General features: G+C 46.6%; 1 protein-coding gene across 4 annotated transcripts in view; it reads left to right on the forward strand.

The window, feature by feature from the left end:
- The window catches only part of LOC139277271 (protein tyrosine phosphatase type IVA 3-like), a 149194-nt gene that overhangs the window by 12717 nt on the left and 114384 nt on the right, over window positions 1-22093 (forward strand). The gene's annotated exons all lie outside the window — the stretch shown is intronic.

The raw sequence follows: 22093 nt of genomic DNA on the forward strand, positions 1-22093 counted from the left end.
GATCAGCTGCCTCTGCCACTTCCCTCTCTTCCCCTAGCCCACCGGGCCAAAACCCCGTCCCAGCCCTGAACTCGCACCTTTCTCCAGTTTCTCTCTGATCTTCCCTCAGGCCCTCTGCGAGCTCATCTTTTCCATGAGACCCACCTCCTGCTCCCTCGACCATATTCCCACTAAACTGCTGACCACCCAACTTCAACATTGACAGCTGTGCCTTCAGCTGCCATGGCCCTAAACTCTGGCATTCCCTCCCTAAATCTCTCCACCCTGCTACCTCTCTTGTCCCCTTTAAGACTCTCCTCAAAATCTCTCCTCAAAATCTACCTCTTTGACCAAGCTTTTGGTCATCTTCCCTAATATCTCCTTATATGGCTCGGGTCAAATTTTGTTTGCTAACGCTCCTGTGAAGTGCCTTGGGACGTTTTACTACGTTAAAGGTGCTATATAAATACATGCTGTTGTTTCCCAGCACTATGTATCTCTAATCTTAACCATCTTGAAGAGGACGATTTTGCATAAGGCATTACAAATCTGTCATTTAGCCATTGGCAGTGGGCTTAAGAGCTTAAAATGGTTACAGCACAGAAGGAGGCCATTCGGCCCATCAAGCCTGTACCAGCTCTCTGCAAGAGCACTTCAGCTAATCCCACTGTGCCACCCTTTCCCCGTAGCCCTGCAATTTTTTCCTTCAGGTACTTATCCAATTCCCTATAGAAAGCTATGATTGAATCCCTCTCCACCACCCTCTCCGGCAGTGCATTCCAGATCCTAACCTCACTGTGTAAAAATGTTTTTCCTCGTGTCGCCTTTGGTTCTTCTGCCAATCACCTTAAATCTGTGTCCTCTAGTTCTCGAACCTTCTGCCAACATGAAGTGCTTCTCTCTATCTACTCTGACTAGACCCCTCATGATTTTGAACATCTTTATCAAATTTCATCTTCACCTTCTCTGCGTTAAGGAGAGTAATCCCAGCTTTTCCAGTCTGGCCATGTAACTGAAGTCCCTCATCCCTGGAATCATTCTTGTATATCTTTTCTGTAACCTCTCCAAGGCCTTCACATCCTTCCTAAAGTGTGGTAGGGCAGGCCAGGCGCTGTGGGCACTCTGCGTCTCTGGGTTATCGAGGGTCGCCAGATTGGCAGTGAGGCGCTGGCTGAATAGGGCTTTCTTAACAGGGTCTTTGAGTGCCTCTGTGTTGATTTTCCTGCGGCATTGTTTTTGTCGTGCGCTGTTTTGGGGCTACATTGATAATGACACAGCGGATTAGGCGGTGGTCCGTCCAGCAGTCGTCGGCTCCTGTCATGGCGCGGGTGATGCACACGTCCTTGCAGTCTCAGACAATGACGTAGTCGAGCAGATGCCAGTGCTTGGAGCAAGAGTGCTGCCATGATGCCTTGTACTTGTCCCTCTGACGGAACAAGGTATTGGTAATGACAAGGCCATGTTCTAGGCATTTTGTCAGGAGCAGGGTACTGCTGGAGTTGGTTTTCCCTACCCCCTCTCTGTTGATTACACCTCCCCAGAGGTCTGTGTCCTTTCCGACTCTGGCGTTGAAATCGCCAAAAGGATCAGCTTGTTGTCTGTTGGGACTCGGGACAGGGATTGTTCGAGGCTGGAGTCGATTCCTCTTTAGTCTCATCTGTCGCATCCAGTGTTGGGGTGTACGCGCTGATGACCGTAGCGCATTGGTTCTGCGCTAGAGTGAGTCGAAGAGTCATGAGACGTTCACTTATCCCGCAAGGGGAGCCTTTGAGACAGCCCACCAGCTCATTCTTAATGGTGAAGCCTACTCCGTGGAGGCGGCGTTCTTCTGGCTTGCCTTACCAGAAGAAGGTGTAACCACCACCTTGCTCTTTGAACTGGCCTTCCCTTGCCCGTGGGGTCTCGGTTAGGGTGGCGATGTCAACATCGAAGCGTCCGAGCTCCCGGGCAACGATAGCAGTGCGTTGTTCCAGTCTGTCGCTGTTGGGGTTGTCCACGAGGGTCCTGACGTTCCAGGTCCTGAACTTCATTTTTAAGGATGGAAGATGCCTGTGCGCGTGTTTTTTCAACAAGGGGTGGCCGTTGCACACCAGCTACCACACGGGCTTAGCAGAATGAGGTCTTGGCCCAGTGGCAAGGGAGACCAAGCTCTACTGTATGGGCCTAATTGCCGACGGTGGGGTGTGAGCCGTAAGCTCGGCACTGAACAGCGCCTTTTAGAGAGATGGTGAGAAATCCAAGGTGTGGAAAGTGGGGGTGAGAGATGTGAGGCAATGCTTCCCTCTCCCAGGAATTAGTTCCTCGCTGATGGCAGACATTGGAATGGCCAGAGATCCAGTTCGTAGGAGAAGGAGAGGTCAGAGTGGCCGCCGCCATTGCACGTACCACGTTCTCAACAGGGGCTCCGCAGTTGACTGGGACCAGCGGCCGGAGGGAGGCCAGAATATAGAAACATAGAAAATAGGTGCAGGAGTAGGCCATTCGGCCCTTCGAGCTTGCACCACCATTCAATAAGGTCATGGCTGATCATGCACCTCATTACCCCTTTCCTGCTTTCTCTCCATACCCCTTGATCCCTTTAGCCACAAGGGCCATATCTAACTCCCTCTTGAATACATCCAAAGAACTGGCATCAACAACTCTCTGTGGCAGGGATTTCCACAGGTTAACATCTGAGTGAAGAAGTTTCTCCTCATCTCAGTCCTAAATGGCCTACCCCTTATCCAAAGTCTGTGTCCCCTGGTTCTAGACTTCCCCAACATCGGGAACATTCTTCCCGCATCTAACCTGTCCCGTCCCGTCAGAATCTTATACGTTTCTATGAGATCCCCTCTCATCCTTCTAAACTCCAGTGTATAAAGGCCCAGTTGATCCAGTCTCTCCTCATATGTCAGTCCAGCCATCCCTGGAATCAGTCTGGTGAACCTTCGCTGCACTCCCTTAGATTAGGAGACCAAAACTGAACACAATATTCCAGGTGAGGCCTCACCAAGGCCCTGTACAATTGCAGTAAGACCTCCCTGCTCCTATACTCAAATCCCCTAGCTATGAAGGTCAACATGCCATTTGCCTTCTTCACCACCTGCTGTACCTGCATGCCAACTTTCAATGACTGATGAACCATGACACCCAGGTCTCGTTGCACCTCCACTTTTCCTAATCTGCCGCCATTCAGATAATCTGCCTTCGTGTTTTTGCCACCAAAGTGGATAACCTCACATTTATCCACATTATACTGCATCTGCCATGCATTTGTCCACTCACCTAACCTTTTTCAGTCACCTTGCAGCCTCTTTGCATCCTCCTCACAGCTCACACTGCCACCCAGTTTAATGTCATCTGCAAACTTGCCGATATTGCACTCAATTTCTTCATCCAAATCATTTATATATACTGTAAAGAGCTGGGGTCCCAGCACTCAGCCCTGCGGCACTCCTAGTCTCTGCCTCCCATTCCGAAAAGGACCCGTTTATCCCGAATCTCTGCTTCCTGTCTGCCAACCAATTCTCTATCCACGCCAGTACATTACCCCCAATACCATGTGCTTTGATTTTGCACACCAATCTCTTATGTGGGACCTTGTCAAAGGCCTTTTGAAAGTCCAAATACACCACATCGTTGGAGTCGGGTACAAAGAGAGAGGGTAAAGCCAACGGAGCCGGGTACGAGGGCGGAGAGAGAGGGTCCAGTCCAGAATGCCGCCGGGATCGAGTGTGAGGGCGGAGAGAGAGGGTAGGGCCCAAACCTCTGGTCGGAGACTCGCCAGACGCCATTGGGATCGAGTGAAGCAGCTGAGTCAGCCACATCCAGTGGCGGAGCTAAAGTCTTGGCAGCAGGAAGGTCGATCTGGGTGGTAAATCTGGCGCGCTCAGGTGGAGGTAAGGAGCAGGCATTATTGGGGGTTGAGCAGTGGGCTGAAGGCCTCCATAATCAGCACCTGAGAAAAGATGCTCGGTCACTTGAACAAGACTAGTTCGAAGAATGACCAGGAGCTAATTTGGCGCAAGGGCAAGGCTTTTCTGAACTTAAAACAGCAACCCAACACAAGAGCAAGAAAGCAGCTCTACAGAAGGCTAAAGGCTGAGATCCAACAAAAAACTGCCGACCTAAAAAACAGATGGTGGATGGAGAAAGCACAGGAGATCCAGCAGTTAGCTGACCACCAAGACGTGCATGGATTCACGGTGAGGTACTCATCGAGGACAGAAAGGCAGTCAGTGCCCGTTGAAAGGAGCATTTCGAAGATCTCCTTAACCGAGACTTTGTGTTCGACGCCTGTGCCCTCGACTCCATCCCGCAGCATGCTACCCACCACCATCTCAGCACAACCCCAGCCCTGCATCAGGTAGAAAAGGCCATTCATCAGCTGATGAATAACCAGGCAACAGGAGCAGATGGAAAGCATGGCAGAGAAGCACTTTTGGTACGAATACATGACCTAATTTCTCTTATCTGGAAGGAGGAGAGTATACCAGGAGATCTCTTGACATCGTAATCATCTTCCAAAAAGGGACAAGTCCAACTGCGGTAACATCGCCGACCAATATTCCCGAGAATTTCGTACCATTTTCAGTCGTCAGAAACCGAGGTGAATCGCCTGCAGTTTAAAAGTAAAAGGCAGTTGGGCCCCAAGGACTCAGCAACTGGCCAAGGCAACAATACATTGAAGTCCTGCTATCAGTGCCTGGGACAACACATTGCTCAAAATTGCCCATATGTGAAGGCAGAGTGTTTCTTCTGTAGGAAAACTGGATATCTTGCAAAGGCATGCCAACTGAAGAGTAAACCAACTTTCAAGGCTATAAGTAGATATCCCCAGAGAGTACATAGCATGGAAGAAAAACAACAGGACGAGGAGGTACACGTCATCAGGAGCACAAGGATATCGAACAGCGATTCAAAAAGTATCATCATCACAGTAGATGTTGCAGAAACCAAGATACCCATGGAAATTGACACCGATGCATCCGTTGGAGACATCCGAGGAAGAGCTGCGAGGCTCCTCGGGTGAGCAAATTCCTGTGATAAGTCGTACCACCGTACCGGTGAAATACAAGGATCAATTAAGAGCTTGCCTTTCTTAGTAATGGCAGGAGACAAACCTGCCTTACAAGGTAGAAATTGGTTGGGATCACTGAAGCTGGATAGGAATAAGATTTTTCATGTTGAAACGAGATTTGCATCGAAGGATGATATCAAGATGCCCGAAGGTGTTCTGTGAAACAGGCAGTCCAATCCAAGGCTTCAAGGCAAGTGTCTGGGTACAGAAGGATGCTAGACCAGTTTACTGCAAGCCATGTACCATATCATTTGCACTCTGAGAGAATTGAGCAAGAACTCAAAAGACTAGAAACTGAGAACATTATCTCTAAGATAGATCTATGTAATTGGGCTACATCCATTGTTGTTGTACCTAAGTCAGATGGTAAGGTAAGGTTGTGTGGTGATTATAAAGTAACCGTAAACCAGGTTCTCGAGGGTAATCTACCCAATACATAGCCAAATGTAGAAGATTTGTTCACAACGCTGACAGGTGGTCAGATCTTAGTTGGATCTTACAAATGCCTACTTACAACTGGAGCTAGATGAGGAGTCCAAGTTATGCTTGACTATAAATACTCATCTAGGCCTATATCAATTTAATAGGCAACCATTTGGAGTGTCTTCCGCCCCCGCTATATTTCAAGAGGTGGTGAACCAGATTTTGCAAGATATTGTTGTTTAGATGAGTTACTAATTTCAGCACCAAACAGGCAAATCCATTATAACATACTGAATGAAGTGCTCAAACGGCTACAGAAGCAGAGAGTATAAGTGACTGCTCACAAGTGTGAATTATTTCAAAACTCAGTGGGGTACTTACAGCACAGACTAGACAAAGATGGTTTACATCCAACCAAGGAAAAGCTGGATGCAATTAGAAATGCACCCACTCCCAAGAATGTCACTGAACTTTGATCATTTTTGGGTCTTTTGAACTATTATGGGAGATTCCTACCAAATTTGGCTAGTGTTACATCCATTAAATGAGCTGTTGAAAAAACGGGTCCAGTGGAAGTGGCCAGAAGAATGCAACGCAGCATTCAAGGAATGTAAAAGCCAGTTGGTAGAGAGCACCATGTTAGTTCACTATGACGTATCTAAGAAGATCAAGCTAGCGTGTTTTTTTTTTTATTTTTCGTAGCCAATCTTTCCAATTCTTTGTCAGATCACAAACGCCAGAGGTCACCTTGCACACATCAAGGATCACCCTGCGCTAATGCTCTTAGCCAAAAGGCCTAGAGCCCAAGCACCGTTCCTGGAAGTACTGCAATACCAGGTTCGTGCCATGGAGGTGGATGGGTCAGCAACCCCACACACCTCCGTGGAGGTGGATGGGTCAAGTCACTGCCCCAATTCCATATGGCGAGGCATCAAGCTAGCGTGTGATGCCTCGCCATATGGAATTGGGGCAGTGATCTCTCATGTGCTACATCATGGGGAGGAGAGACCAATTGTTTTTGCTTCACACACTCTCAGTGCCAGTGAGCATAAAGAGAATCGCGATAGGCGTAGAGTAAGAGAGAGAAGTGTGAAATTAAATCAGAAGGCGAGAGTGAAAAACCATCACCATAAAGTGGTGAAAATATTTGGTCAAGATGTTGATCATGGACAGGTTAGGTTTGTTCACATTGATATTTTACCTACAGATATGGAAGGACTTGAAACTTGGAATGATTCGATTATTTCTGACCACATATAAGGCCCAAGTTTCAGCTATCCTGCAGAACGGCTCACCTCCGAGTGGCCCGCCTATTTTGTAGAATTAAAAGTGTGCCTAAAACTTGCATCGCAATTCTCCGTGTTCAGCAGGCCTGTTTAGCAGTCGGCATGGGTAGCACAAGCAGCTGGGGGCAGAGCTATAGCCCTGCGTCAAAGAGTGCCTGTCCCTCCCAGCGCGTCTTGTGTCCGGGCGACCCTATCCCTGGCCGAAGGGACGTCGCGAAGTTCGCCGCCCCTATCCCATGCTGAGTGGCCTGCCTGCCTCACCGCTGCCCGACCTCTGGTCTCGCCTCGTCACCACTGCCCTTACCTTGAGGCCTCCTTGCAGGTCTGCCCGACCACCTGCTCCGCGACGGGGCAGCCCGACCAGCTCTCCGGCGGGTCCCACCCGATCACCTCCTTGGCGGTGAGCCCCGCCCAAACTCCTCCCCGGTGGCGGGCCCCGCCCGAACACCACCTCGGCGGGCAGGGCTGCATGCGCTGTTGGAGGATTCCTGGTGCTCTCAAACGGATAGGTGCTGCAGTAATAATTTTTTATTTGTTGATTGGTTGATGTATTTATCATTTATTATTGATGGCTCTTTATTGCTAAAAGTGAAGTGTTTAAAGCTTTGGAAAATTCCCTAACTTCCCTCTAACTTCCCTTCTCTTCCCCCCCCCCGCCCCAAAATCTCTGGCTACCTGCGTCTAATTTCTAAAGTGTGCGCAAGGTTTTTCTGAGCGAACAAAAGTCGACACTTACTCCGTTCTAAGTTAGTTTGGAGTAACTTATCGTTGCCTAAGCTTGCAAAACAGGTGTAAGTGGCTGGTAACGTCCCCTTTTGGAAAAAAAAACGGAACTAAAATGAAACTAAGCTAACTCACTAGAACTGGAGCAAACTAAATGCCGAGAATTGCGATTTCTAAGTTGCTCCAAAAAAATAGGAGCAAATCCAGCCAAAACTTGGGCCCATGGGGACTGCCTACGATGATGATGATAGTGTGGTGCCCAGAATTGGACACCATACGAGTGAAAGCCTGAAAACAGCCCATTCCATTGGGAAGGTGTTTGGTGTAGGGAGATTATACAAGGGCATCACTAATTTCCATAAATTATGAAACATGATTAGTATTGTAACGTCCATGGTGTAGTCTGGTACAGCTCCTCTGAACTGTTCTTGGCTTTGCTTCAGTTGTGTTGAGAATTGTGCGTCTGCCCCTGTAAACAAATGATCAGTGTGTTTGGAAACTTTCTAATTGTATGTTTCTAAACCATGAAGGCTGTGTGCAGATAGTCACCCTGCTTCTGCTGACTGGACATTATTGTAAGCAGTTTGGATATAAACGCACACAGAGCAGTCATAACAGCAAGCTACCCAAGACAGTCTCTGATTAGCAATTAACGATACTTCGGATCACTGCCTTTTGAAATGTGCTATAAATTCTCTAATGGTGGTATGAAGAATAATGATTTGTATTTAGATAACTCCTTGTGTACACAATGACATTGGTGCTTTTTACAGGTGGAGGAAAATAAAATTAACTTTTAAGCAGGATGGAAAAAGGAAACCAGAAAAGTTAGGTGGTACAGTAGTACTCTCCTTATTTACAACCTGCAACACTGCCATAGAACCTGTTTATGATGATCTTCCTGCGAAACAGTCTTTCGTCCCCATTTGTTACTATGTACTATGCTTAATGTAGTGTAGTGGTTATTGTACTGGGTTGGTAATCCAGAAGCTCAGTTCAAATCCCACTATGACCAGCTGGTAAATTTGAATTTAATATTAAAAACAAAATAATCATGAAAGATGCTCTGCTGTCATTATCACTTTCAGGGAAGGGAACCTGCCACCTATCTGCTCTGGCATTTGTGAATCTAGTCTTATCCTGAGAACCAATATATGTAATGTATAAACAAAAGCAAATTACTGCAGATGCTGGAATCTGGAATTAAAAACAAAATGCTGGAAATCTCAGCGTGTCAGGCAGCATCTGTGGAGAAAAAAGCAGAGTTAACGTTTCCGGGTCGACGACCCTTCGTCAGAACTGGGGAGAGTTCGAAAATAACACATTAAGAAGCACTGAAAGGGGGAGGGGAAGAAAGAATAAAAGGGAAGGTCTGATAGGGTGGAAGGCAGGAGAGATTGGAGAGACAAAAGGAATGATGGGCCGAATTGAAATGGTAATGCCAGGAGTTAGAAAAGGATTAGTCAAAATAGGGTGTGAATGGTGGGGGGGGGGGGGAAGAGAAAGGGAGCCAAAGATGGGCAGTGGTTATGGTCTGAAATTGTTGAACTCTATGTTGAGTTCTAAATGAAAGATGAGATGAAATATTGGATCCAACAGATTCTCCCTTCACTTCTCTTGTGCATCGTTTGTCACAAAACTCATTCATTTCTATGAAAGTTACTTGATGTTTTCAACAAATTTTAGGGATCTAGCTCAAATTTTAAAACTGATCTCTCGGTGATTATTGGTTTAAATTTGAGCATTAATTTTAATCGCACTGTGATTGGTGGGCAGGCTGTTGATCCATCGTCTATCACTGTCCTCACGTGATTGTGTGTGCATGTATTTAAGTGCAATATATCATTTATTCTAGGAAGTCGTTGGACAATGATCCGAAGTGAGAATTCAAGCTAAGTTTTCCTCCCCCCCCCCCCCCCCCCCCCCCTCCCCGGCTCCAAACTAACCACACTGCCGCACAGGGCTTTATTTTGAAATTAATCTGGTTGCAAATGGAAGTAAGAGTATGGGAATAAGAAGAGCATTCATTTTATCCAGGTCTGTTTCAGAGCTCAAACGAACAGTTTATCTGTCATCTATTCTAGAAAGATGTCTGTTTACTTTTAACAGATTTGAGTTGAGTCATTATTTACCGCTCTAATGGTGTGTTTATGGAAGTGGTTCATCATTTGTGCCTCAGAGTCCGTGTTGTGGAAACTGCCCTGTTTGTATTTCAGGGTAGATTTCACAGTAGCTGGAACATGCATGTGCACTTGCTTTTACTTTCTTTGCGCAAGTTGGTGAACCCAAAACTGTATTGCTGGTTTGTAGGCTTGGGCTGAGACACTCGGCTTGCTGGCTGCAAGAAAATACCTATGCCTCCAGTAGCAATGTTTATACTGTGTGATTGGGTGTGGTGCTACCTCCGGAGGCACCCACAGTAGCTGCCTCGTTTCGTTGTCCTCAGACTCTCCGGAGACAGCAGCACTCACTTAGTTTAGTGGGGTATGCATTTGTTTCCTATTGATATAATTGTAAATTGGCACTGTAGTGTCATTCCATGTAAAGTATAGCATTGGCATGGAATTTTTCCTGTTCCTGTTTGATTTGGAACCACCTAATGATTTTGATGCTAGATTATATTTTATGGCATGCATTTTGGTGTCTACATGCACTTTGCATATAGTTCTGCAAAAAGTTAAAAATTCAATAGACTAGATTTTAGGCCCTGTAGCAAACAGTTGGACCTCTGGTGCAGCTGAAGATGAAAGGAGTATTTCTAATGTGTAATTTTGTTGCTTGCTTATCTTTGTTTAGCCTCTTATTCATGAATACCAGAGCAACAGCAGTTTATGGGCTAACAAGAAGGCAGAGGAAAAAAACTGAGTTGGAATCACGGATTAAAATAAACACCCTCTCTGTTCAAGATTTGCTGAGACGAACACACATTTTATTAGGGCTCTGAAGAACTGCCATTTGCAAGCAATTAATAGATGACTACTCAGCATATTGACTCTTGGTCTGTGTGCACCAGTCAGTTTGGAATTGCAGGTTGTACCTCTCCAGTCCGGGTCTCTTTCGTCTGGAAACATACCTGGTCCGGCATCATTCCTGGCGGGGGTCACGTCCCGCGCTGTTCATTGAGGTAAGTAGGGCAGGCAGCTGACTGAGACGCCGAGGATTGAAAAACGGAGAAATTCTGAGCGACAAAATGCTGCACAGCACCTTCTGCGCAGCGCATGCCCAAATCTAGGTCGGGATTCCATCCTGTCTGGAAAAGATCAGTAAACCAGCGTGGGGAAGGCATGAGGCCGGAGTTTTGCAGCCGGAGTGTGGCGGAGGCGTTCGGCGACCCCAGCGCTGTCATCAGGACCCGATAAGTCTAGGCTCGGCCTGACTTCCCGTGATCCGTAAAATTCTCTGGTCCGGCATCGGTCAGGTCCCAAGGGTGCCGGACCAGAGAGGAACAACCTGTGTTAGTATCTTCCAGCAATACCTTCCTCATATCAAAATTCAGCACGATTCGGTGATTAAGATTTCTTCATGGAGATGTTTCATGAATAATGCACAAGGCATTATCTTTATGCCTTCCTCTCTATTGACTTCCACAGGTGTCTGCTTGTTCTCATTCTTCCTCGTATACAGCCTTACCCATATCACTTTGTCCCTTCTGTGTTCAATAATCCCAATTGGAACCAAACACTTCCTGAGGGTACCTGGTATTTGTTCCCTTGGTTTCATGTTTCCTTGGCTTAAGACTCCCACGTCATAAGGGTGGACTGTAAAACATTGTAATGGGATGTGACCTTTGATTCAACCGTGGCCCATTTCCTGGTAGAGGAATGGCCATCATCTCTGTTGTTTGGAAGTTAAGCTGCATTACTGAGCCTTATGTGACTTTTAGTTCTCAGTAATGTCTTTTCTTCAACAATTTTTTGTTAAGCAAATCTGCTAATGCGATTATTATGCCATTTATAGCAATGAGAGCCAGATAACCTGATTCAGCTCCCCTTTTTGCCACTATAGCCTTGCAGACCCAACAAATTTGGACTTGCCCACTAATACTGACAGATGTGCTGTTTCAGATTATTTACAATTCCATAAATGTTTACAAATGCTTGCCTGATACATTGCATGCAACCTGAAGATGAGGCCTATGCCTGTGGTGCTTTATAATGTGGCTTAAAAAACAAAGCACTTTTTTTCCTGTGATGCTGAAATAGTGGTACAATGTATAGTTTCCTGATTGTGTATTAAATGGAATGTGTCTGAACGGCTCAAATCATACTGTCTTTACTATTGAAAGAGAAATATATCAAATGGAAGCATGTTTTTAACTTTTAACGACCAGTACCTGACCGGTTTCTGACTATTAATTCGAAAGAAAACAGCTTATACCTTTACAGCCAATGAAGTACTTTTGAAGTGTTGTCACTGTTGTAATGTAGGAAACACAACAGCCAACTGGGGCACAGCATGATCCCACAAATGTAATAATGACCAGATAATCTGCTTTAGTGATGTTGATTGAGGGATAAATATTGGCCAGAAGAACTCCCCTGCTCTTCAAAATAGTGCCATTGAATCTTTTACGTCCACCTAAGAAGTACCACCAGCATTGCCGCCGCAAGATCCTGCAAATCCATTAGGAGGACCGACGTCAGTGTTCTCACTCAGACCAGCATCAATGCACTGACCACGCTCGATTAACTCCATTGAGCAGGCCACATCGTCCGCATGCCTGACACAAGATTCCCAAAGCAAGCGCTCTACTCGGAACTTCGTCACGGCAAGCGAGCCCCAGGTGGGCAGAGGAAACGCTTCACGGATACCCTCAAAGTGCAACATCCCCACCGACACCTGGGAAATCCCTGAACCAAGACTGCCCAAAGTGGAGGAAGAGCATCCGGGAGGGCGCTGAGCACTTCGAGTCTCATCGCCGAGAGCAAGCAGAAACTAAGCACAGACAGCGGAAGGAGCGTGCGTCAACCAAGGTTTCCACCCCCCACCCCACCCCTCACCCTCTTTCCTTCAACCACTATCTGCCCCACCTGTGACAGAGACTGTAGGTCCTGCATTGGACTCTTTAGCCACATGAGAATTTACTGAGTGGAAGCAAGAGACTGCCTATGAATGATTAATGTCTCATCCCAAAGACGGCACCTCCAACCATACAGCACTCCCTCAGTATTGCATTGAAGTGTCAGCCTAGATTATGTGTTCAAGTCTCTGGAGTGGGACAACCTACTGACTGAGGCGACCGTGCTACCTGCTGAGCCATGGCTGACACCGTTTACTATGAAGCCTCCTAATGACTACATTTCAAAAGGATTCATTGGCTATGAAGCACTTTGGATTGACCAGAGAACGTGAAAGTTGCTAATAAATTGCAAGTTTGTTCTTTCTAAAGCACTCTGAAATGTGTCTCTGCGTATGAGGAGCACTATTAAAAAAAATAATTGCTAGAAAAGGTAGGTGTAGACACCTGGTGAATTGGATTCGGCAGTAATGCCTCACTGTTGAATACACATGCTGTTTAAGTTCATATCTGAAAAGTATCCAGTTGGTTGAGGTGCTGTAATCAGTAAATCGGGTCATAACCCTCTGCCTTTTTGTAAAGCCACATAGGGGTAGAATTTCCTGGATCGGCGTGGTCAGCAATTTATGCCACCAATTATGGTGGTCTCCATGCCAATCCTTCCAACAGCAACCTACACTGAAATTTCCTGGAAATCTCTAGTATATGCCACAACGTTCAAGCCACGGTAAAACCTGATCTTGGAAATAGCGAAAGAAATGATGGGCCTGGGAAAACGTTGGCAGCAGTATAGAGGGGTGAGAACAAATGTTATTCCTCAATGATGTTTGGGTGTGGTAGGCAAGTACGGCATGGTATTCTTTGCTCAGTTTTTCTTTGGGGGGACACTAAACTTTCAAAAAGTTGTTTCCAGTGAAGTACTCTGCATCAGAGCACAGACCTGGCCTGAAAATGGAGCCAGCCTCCCAAAAGGAATATGCTCAACCATTCTAACCTCATGTCCTTCCCATAGGTTCAGAAAACCCAAGCACTCAGTCCTGGAAGTGAGGGCAGTACAAGGAAAAGGAGGAGCAGGAGGGTGAGAAGTGGAGGACACAGAAGAGGACAAGGATGAGGAGCAGCTATAGGGGAAAGTGAGGAAAAGGAGCCTGCGCCACCTCATCCCTGTATGTCATGAGAATGCTGATGTGAAGGGATGAGAATCTATCCCTCTCCTCTCGGAGCACGAGTTACTTGCTATCTCCAGGCTGTGGCTGTTGCATGCAGGAGCGCAGACACCAGCACCCGGGGCAGCCGTTAAGACTTAAATGAACCAGCTGAATCAGGCAGTTGTGGGGAGTCGTTGGATAATGCGCCCACTTCTTACTTGAGGCAGGGTAGGGACGGCTTGGGAATGAGGAGGCATAGGATGCCGAGTTCATAGGCCCACACTTCAGAAGATAGACGCTCCAGGAGCATCAAGTTTTTGCACAGAAATGGCCACGCAGGAGCTACCTGCGATTTATGGCTGGTTTGGGGGACAGATTGGAGGGCATGTTAAATCATGCCTTCCAGTATGTAACGCGAGTGGGCACTCTGAGCTTGCAGGATGTGGCTGTAGCCTTGGCACCGAGCATTCTGCTGATGCTGACACCTGTCGATCCTGTGCCCATTGGGATGGTGTCGGTCATAGTTCAAGTGCAGAAGCTGCAGACTGACAGGACGGCAGCACTTGGAAGGGCTCTAACCTCTCTTTCCGACAATCTTGGTGATCTTTAATCTCAACTGATAAGGGCCTGCTTCAGGTCTTTCCACGGGCCACCAACTTCTTTCCCGAATCAATGGCCCCAAGTTTCCACACGCGGCGATAAAGGCGCACCTCAGAGCTGGGCGCCTGTTTTTCGCGCCGGAAAGAAAGTGCGGTATTATGTCTGCTTGGCGCGGCGCACGGGGCGGAGTCTACCACTCGCGCCGATTTTGTAAGTAGGAGGGGGCGGGTACAATTGAAATGAGGCTTCTTGGTGCCGGCAACCCTGCGCGTGCGCGTTGGAGCGTTCGCGCATGCGCAGTCTGAAGTAAACATATTGGCACTCGGCCATTTTTAAAAGTACTGCAGAAAAAGTGAAGATTTGTTTCTTGGACCCCTGCAAAGGCTTGTACTTTAATTTTCTTGATAGTTCTGTGTGTGAGGGAGTGCTTTTAGCAGCACTGCTGAATAAATCACCTGCTGAAATCAGTGAGTTCAGCTTTTCACTGCTAAACTTACAGAACCGGTGCCTGCAAATTAAGGACTGCATGTTTGGAGAAATAAAAGTGCCAATTCAACTTTGCAATGGATCAACGTCCACCAAGAACAAAGAATTTCTTGCATGAGGAAGCAAACCATTGCATAATATGTGGTGTTGACAATGCAGCACCCAGTCTGCAAATTTAAATATAAAGATGTCGATGTAGCTGCCTCTCCCTGTCCAAATGGCCTCCGTCAGTCCCCCTCACAGCTCGAAGGCTGCTGCTGTTCTTTCTTCGGCTCCCGGCCAGCCACTGACGCCGCTGAAATCCCATGGCCGAATGGCCTCACGTCCGCTGCTGATTCTTCGGCTGCCTTCGAGCCACTGACGCCGCCCCATAAGCGTGGCCGAAGGGCCTAAAGAATTTTAAATCTGCAGCTGCGTGTGTCTTGTGTTCATTCTTCGGCTCCCGGCCAGCCACTGACGCCGCTGCAATCCCATGGCCGAATGGCCTCAAGTCCGTCCGGGTGCTGCATCTTCGCGGGGAATGAAGGCCTGCCTCAAGCACCGCAGCTCAGCTCGAAGGCTGCTTGCTGCCGCTGCCGTCGAAACACTGACGCCACACCGCTGCCTGAAAGGCCTGCCTGAAGCACTTTCACACAGGTAGGAACATGGTTTATTTAATCATTTCTTTGCTTATAAATTTTTATTCAGGTTGGATTTATTTGTATAAGTATAACAAAGGATTGATTGTAGAATTTAATGACTTCCCTCCCCCCCCCTCCCCCCGCACCTCGTTCCCTACGCCTAATTTGTAACCTGCGCCTGATTTTTTAAAGTGTAGACAAGATTTTTTCAAGCGTACAAAAATCTTCACTTATTCCATTCTAAGTTAGTTTGGAGTACGTTTTCACTCACGAAACTTTGAAATCAGGCGTCAGTGGCCGGACACGCCCCCTTTTGAAAAAAAAATTCTGTTCCAAAGTGAAACTGTTCTAACTGACTAGAACTGGAGGAAACTAAATGTGGAGAATTCCGATTTCTAAGATACTCCGTTCTACACCAGTTGCTCCTAAAAATCAGGAGCAAATCATGTGGAAACTTGGGGCCAAAGTCTCCACACGCACTTCTGAGAAGTACTGGTCTGACCATAGCTCTTAATGTTCCCCCAAAGAGTTTATAAACAGCTTGTGTGCTGATGTCTCCTGCCATGGTGCCTGACTCACTGTGCCTCCAGGCTCTGTTCCTCCCGCTTTCCTCGTGGAAAAGCTGCTCTCCGCTCCTTTGGCCTTCTGCGCAAGTTTGAGGGCTGGGAGTGCAAAATATCTGTGTTGCAGAGATTCACAGGACTCTGCTCAGGAAAACTACAGATGCCAGAAGGAGAAATTCTTAAAAAATCATGGATAAAATTGCTACACAACTCCACAGATGCAGCTGCAAAGTTTGGAAACTTTGAGCCTGAGCGACACTGGTGTTTGCTAAACTCAGCACCCGCTGCGCCTGGATTTCTCAATTTAACCACAGCCAATGTAAATGGAAGAAATTTGGGCGAACTGCTCTTTTCAATGGCAGCGGAGCTGTGTTAATGAGTGATGAAAGGTTTCAGCGAAGGATTCATTGAAGTGGTGCAAAAGATCAAAGAAACCTTAACTCAACGTTTTGCTGTCTGAACTTGCGCTCAAAGTTGTTATTATGTCGTTCTTCTGTGGTTTGGTCTAATCTTTCCAGGAAATTCTGCCCCACAGTTTCTCACTATATATTTATATAGTTATACAGCAGCACCATTTTTTTAATGCTGCTGTTTGAATCTGATTTCTTGGAATGTTTTTTTTAATGGATATTTTAGGGCCTGCTATTGATTTTAAAATCTTGGTAGTTTTGAACTCCAAAGTGGCGATTCGGAGTTGCAAACTGTCTAAGAAATAGTTTCTGTTGGTTTGTACTTAAAATTACAACCCCTAGTGAACCTACTATACATGCTAGTGCAGAAATCATCAATGTTTGAGATAGTGACAACATAATAGAAAACTTGTTGTCCTGCATGTCCTTGTTTCAAAACCAGCATTTCCAGCTTTATTATATGTCTAGTGTTGATTGAAATCTGTCGCACTGAAGTCTGTCCATCATTCACAGTCCTCCGATGTGTCCTCTGAAATCTGATACTTGATTTTTCTCCGTTTAACTTGTCTTTGCCTTGTGCCTTTTAATACTTAAAACATTTCATATCAAATTCCTAAAGAAAATCTGAACATATACTCCAATTTTTAAAAACATCCTTTCTCAAAAATCTAGAGTCTTGTGCTATTTCCAGTCACAAAGCCAGATTTATTGACCTACCAAAGGCCTTTGTTTCTTAAGCCACCAGTTGGAAGATGCAAAATGATGGCCAGTGTGGATATTTCTTCAGTTCTTTATTCAAAATGGTTTTATTCTTAATGAGTCCTCGTGTCACTGCAATTTTCTGGTTTTTGTACACTTGCAACATTTCACTTACCTCCTGAACCTAGGCTTCTGCTGTGTGGGGTATGTTATGCCAAGTTATAGAAATGTGACAGTTTTAAAATAAGATTTTTATCTCTAGTTTTGAATTGGTTATTAAGGTACATTTGCAACAAGATGACAATGTGAGACTTGTGGCAGTTGGGAACTAGATTTCCGAGATCCTTATTACATGGTGCTGACAGGTTTGGAGCTTTCACAAAGCACAAACTAGATGGGAAAGAAGGTGGAGTAGTTCTCAGGTGTAGACAGTGGTGCAGCATTTACATTCCAGTGACATAGTTTAGTTGTAGAAGTATGTAGTGCTAAAGAAGGAATTCTAGAGCTTTATTATTCATCACCAAGTCTATATTAGGATGGTAACTTATGTTACAAATAAATAAAGGTATGTGCAAACAGGGGTTCTTTAACCAACCTGATAGAAACGGGAATGTCTAACTAGTCTAGAATTTCAGCCAGTAAATATAACTCCTTACTGCTTTCTGACCCTATAGGTTCGGGATGCCCGAAGAGACAACTCTCCTCTCGACCTGGCAAGTGACCCAGATATTCAGAGTGGAAGTAGTGACACCATAACAGATTAAATTTGAAGGCTTCCCAGTTAATCCAGTGCTGCAAATCTGTGGTGCAAGTGTATAAGTTTAAAAAGGCCAACCCAAAACAATGAGGGGAAGACTTAATTATATTGACACGGGAGGGTTTCACTTGAGCACAAAAGCAATACCTTTTAAGGACAATAAAGAAAGAGAATTTCCTTTTTATAGCGCCTTTCATGACTTCATCATAGGCAGTCCCTCGGAATTGAGGAAGACTTGCTTCCACTCTTAAAATGAGTCCTTGGCTGGCTGAACAGTCCGATACGAGAGTCACAGTCCCTGCCACAGGTGGGACAGCCGGTCATTAATGGTGGACATGTTTGCCGCACGTTCTTTCTGCTGCCTGCGCTTGTTTTCTGCATGCATTCGGCGATGAGACTCGAGACGCTCAGTGCCCACCCAGATGCACTTCCTCCACTTAGGGCAGTCTTTGGACAGGGACTCCCAGGGGATGGGGATGTTGCACTTTATCAGGGAGGCTTTGAGGGTGTCCTTGTAACGTTTCCTCTGTCTACCTTTGGCTTGTTTTCCATGAAGGAGTTCCCAGTAGGGCGCTTGCTTTGGGAGTCTCGTGTCTGGCATGCGGACAATGTGGTCTGCCCAGCAGAGCTGATCAAGTGTGGTCAGTGCTTCAATGCTGGGGATCTTGGCCTGCTCGAGGATGCTAATGTTGGTGCATCTGTCCTCCCAGGGGATTTGTAGGATCTTACGGAGGCATCGTTGGTGGCATTTCTCCAGCGACTTGAGGTGTCTACTGTACATGGTCCATGCCTCTGAGCCACATAGGAGGGCGGGTATTACTACAGCCCTATAGACCATGAGCTTGGTGGTAGATTTGAGGGCCTGGTCTTCGAAACACACTTTTCCTCAGGCAGCCGAAGGCTGCGCTGGCACACTGGAGGCATTGAATCTCCTCATCAATGTCTGCTTTTGTTGATGAGAGGCTCCTGAGATATGGGAAATGGTCCACGTTGTCCAGGGCCACGTGTGGATCTTGATGACTGGGAGGCAGTGTTGTGCCGCGAGGACAGGCTGGTGGAGCACCTTTGTCTTGTGGATGTTTAGCGCAAGGCCCATTCTTTCGGATGCCTCAGTAAATACATCGACTATGTCCTGGAGTTCAGCCTCTGAATGTGTGCGACGCAGGCGTAGTCAGCGTACTGCAACTCGACGACAGAGGTTTAGGTGGTCTTGGACCTGGCCTGGAGACGGCGAAGGTTGAACAGCTTTCCACTGGTTCTGTAGTTTAGTTCCACTCCAGTGGGGAGCTTGTTTGTGACGTGGAGCATGGCAGCGAGAAAGATTGAGAAGAGGGTTGGGGCAATGAATCAGCCCTGTTTGACCCCGGTCCGGACGTGGCTGAAGGACATCACAAAGTGTTTTACAGCCAGTGAAGTATTTTTGAGGTCAATGTAGGAAAAACAGTAGTCTATTTGTGCACAGCATGTTCCCACAAACAGCAATGTGGTGATGACCAAATAATCTGTTTCAGTGATGTTGGTTAAGAGATAAATATTGGCCAGGACACTGGGATAACTCCCCTGCTCTAGTATTGTGGGATCTTTTACGTCTACCTGAGAAAATGGACGTAACGGATGAAATTGCCCCTCGCTCAGGAGCCCAGCCCTACGCGGAGCATTCATTTAAAGGGGAGGGCCGCTGCGCGCACTACAGGCCCTTTAGTGGTCGATTGGGCTAGCAGCCCAGCTCACAAAACGGCATGGCGGCTCGGTTGAGGTGCGGGCCGACTCCAGAATTGACGGGCAAAATAAAATGACGGCCCAGGCTGCTAAAGGCCTCGTCTTCAAGGGGTGCGCCGGTGGCGGATTTGCGCCAGCCCCGCGGGGTGGTAAGAAGACTTACCACCGGGGCACGGTGCTACCAGGACAGTGTTCCCCCAAACGTACAGGGCAATTTCCCAGGAGGTGCCATCACCCCCCTCACCTGGGCGATAAATCCATTGTGCCTCGTTAACGCCTCCAGAGGGGCATTAAACGAGGCTGTAAAAAGAGGCAATTTTGCCTCCATAGCATTGTATATGCAGGTTAAGAGATCGTGGCGAAGGTGCGGCGAATGTTTAGAGAAACATAGAAAATAGGTGCAGGAGTAGGCCATTCGGCCCTCCGAGCCTGCACCACCATTCAGTGAGTTCATGGCTGAACATGCAATTTCAGTACCACATTCCTGCTTTCTTGCCATACCCCTTGATCCCCCTAGTAGTAAGGACTACATCTAACTCCTTTTTGAATATATTTAGTGAATTGGCCTCAACAACTTTCTGTGGTAGAGAATTCCACAGGTTCACCACTCTCTGGGTGAAGAGGTTTCTCATCATCTCGTTCCTAAATGGCTTACCCCTTATCCTTAGACTGTGACCGCTGGTTCTGGACTTTTCCAACATTGGGAACAATCTTCCTGCATCTAACCTATCTAAACCTGTCAGAATTTTAGATGTTTCTATGAGATCCCCTCTCATTCTTCTCAACTCCAGTGAATACAAGCCCAGTTGATCCAGTCTTTCTTGATATGTCAGTCCCGCCATCCCGGGAATCAATCTGGTGAACCTTCGCTGCACTCCCTCAATAGCAAGAATGTCCTTCCTCAAGTTAGGAGACCAAAACTGTGCACAATATTCCAGATGTGGCCTCACCAAGGCCCTGTACAACTGTAGCAACACCTCTCTGCCCCTGTACTCAAATCCCCTCGCTATGAAGGCCAACTTGCCATTTGCTTTCTTAACCGCCTGCTGTACCTGCATGCCAACCTTCAATGACTGATGTACCATGACACACAGGTCTCATTGCACCTCCCCTTTTCCTAATCTGTCACCATTCAGATAATAGTCTGTCTCTCTGTTTTTACCACCAAAGTGGATAACCTCACATTTATCCACATTATACTTCATCTGCCATGCATTTGCCCACTCACCTAATCTATCCAAGTCACTCTGCAGCCTCGTAGCATCCTCCTCGCAGCTCACACTGCCACCCAACTTAGTGTCATCCGCAAATTTGGAGATATTACATTTAATCCCCTCGTCTAAATCATTAATGTACAATGTAAACAGCTGGGGCCCCAGCATAGAACCTTGCGGTACCCCACTAGTCACTGCCTGCCATTCTGAAAAGTACCCATTTATTCCTACTCTTTGCTTCCTGTCTGCCAACCAGTTCTCAATCCACGTCAGCACACTACCCCAATCCCATGTGCTTTAACTTTGCACATTAATCTCTTGTGTGGGACCTTGTCGAAAGCCTTCTGAAAGTCCAAATACACCACATCAACTGGTTCTCCCTTGTCCACTCTACTGGAAACATCCTCAAAAAATTCCAGAAGATTTGTCAAGCATGATTTCCCTTTCTCAAATCCATGCTGACTTGGACCTATCATGTCACCTCTTTCCAAATCCGCTGCTATGACATCCTTAATAATTGATTCCATCATTTTGCCCACTACCGATGTCAGGCTGACCGGTCTACAATTCTCTGTTTTCACTCTCCCTCCTTTTTTAAAAAGGAGGATTACATTGGCTACCCTCCACTCCATAGGAACTGATCCAGAGTCTATGGAATGTTGGAAAATGACTGTCAATGCATCCGCTATTTCCAAGGCCACCTCCTTAAGTACTCTGGGATGCAGACCATCAGGTCCTGGGGATTTATCGGTCTTCAATCCCATCAATTTCCCCAACACAATTTCCCGACCAATAAGGATTTCCCTCAGTTCCTCCTTATTATGAGACCCTCTGATCCCTTTTATATCCGGAAGATTGTTTGTGTCCTCCTTAGTGCATACTGAACCAAAGTGCTTGTTCAATTGGTCTGCCATTTCTTTGTTCCCCGTTATGACTTCCCCTGATTCTGACTGCAGGGGACCGACGTTTGTCTTTACTAACTTTTTTCTCTTTACATATCTATTGAAGCTTTTGCAGTCCGTCTTAATGTTCCCTGCAAGCTTCCTCTCGTACTTTATTTTCCCTGCCCGAATCAAACCTTTTGTCCTCCTCTGCTGAGTTCTAAATTTCTCCCAGTCCCTGGGTTCGCTGCTATTTCTGGCCAATTTGTCTGCCACTTCCTTGGCTTTAATACTATCCCTGATTTCCCTTGATAGCCATGGTTGAGCCACCTTCCCTTTTTTATTTTTACGCCAGATAGGGATGTACAATTGTTGTAGTTCATCCATGTGGTCTCTAAATGTCTGCCATTGCCCAATCTATATGCATATTAAAGTCACCCATGATAACTGCTGCACCTTTATTGCATGCACCCCTAATTTCCTGTTTGATGCCCTCCCCAACATCACTA

The sequence above is a fragment of the Pristiophorus japonicus genome, chromosome 1 (genome assembly GCF_044704955.1).
Source record: "Pristiophorus japonicus isolate sPriJap1 chromosome 1, sPriJap1.hap1, whole genome shotgun sequence".
NCBI lineage: Eukaryota > Metazoa > Chordata > Chondrichthyes > Pristiophoridae > Pristiophorus > Pristiophorus japonicus.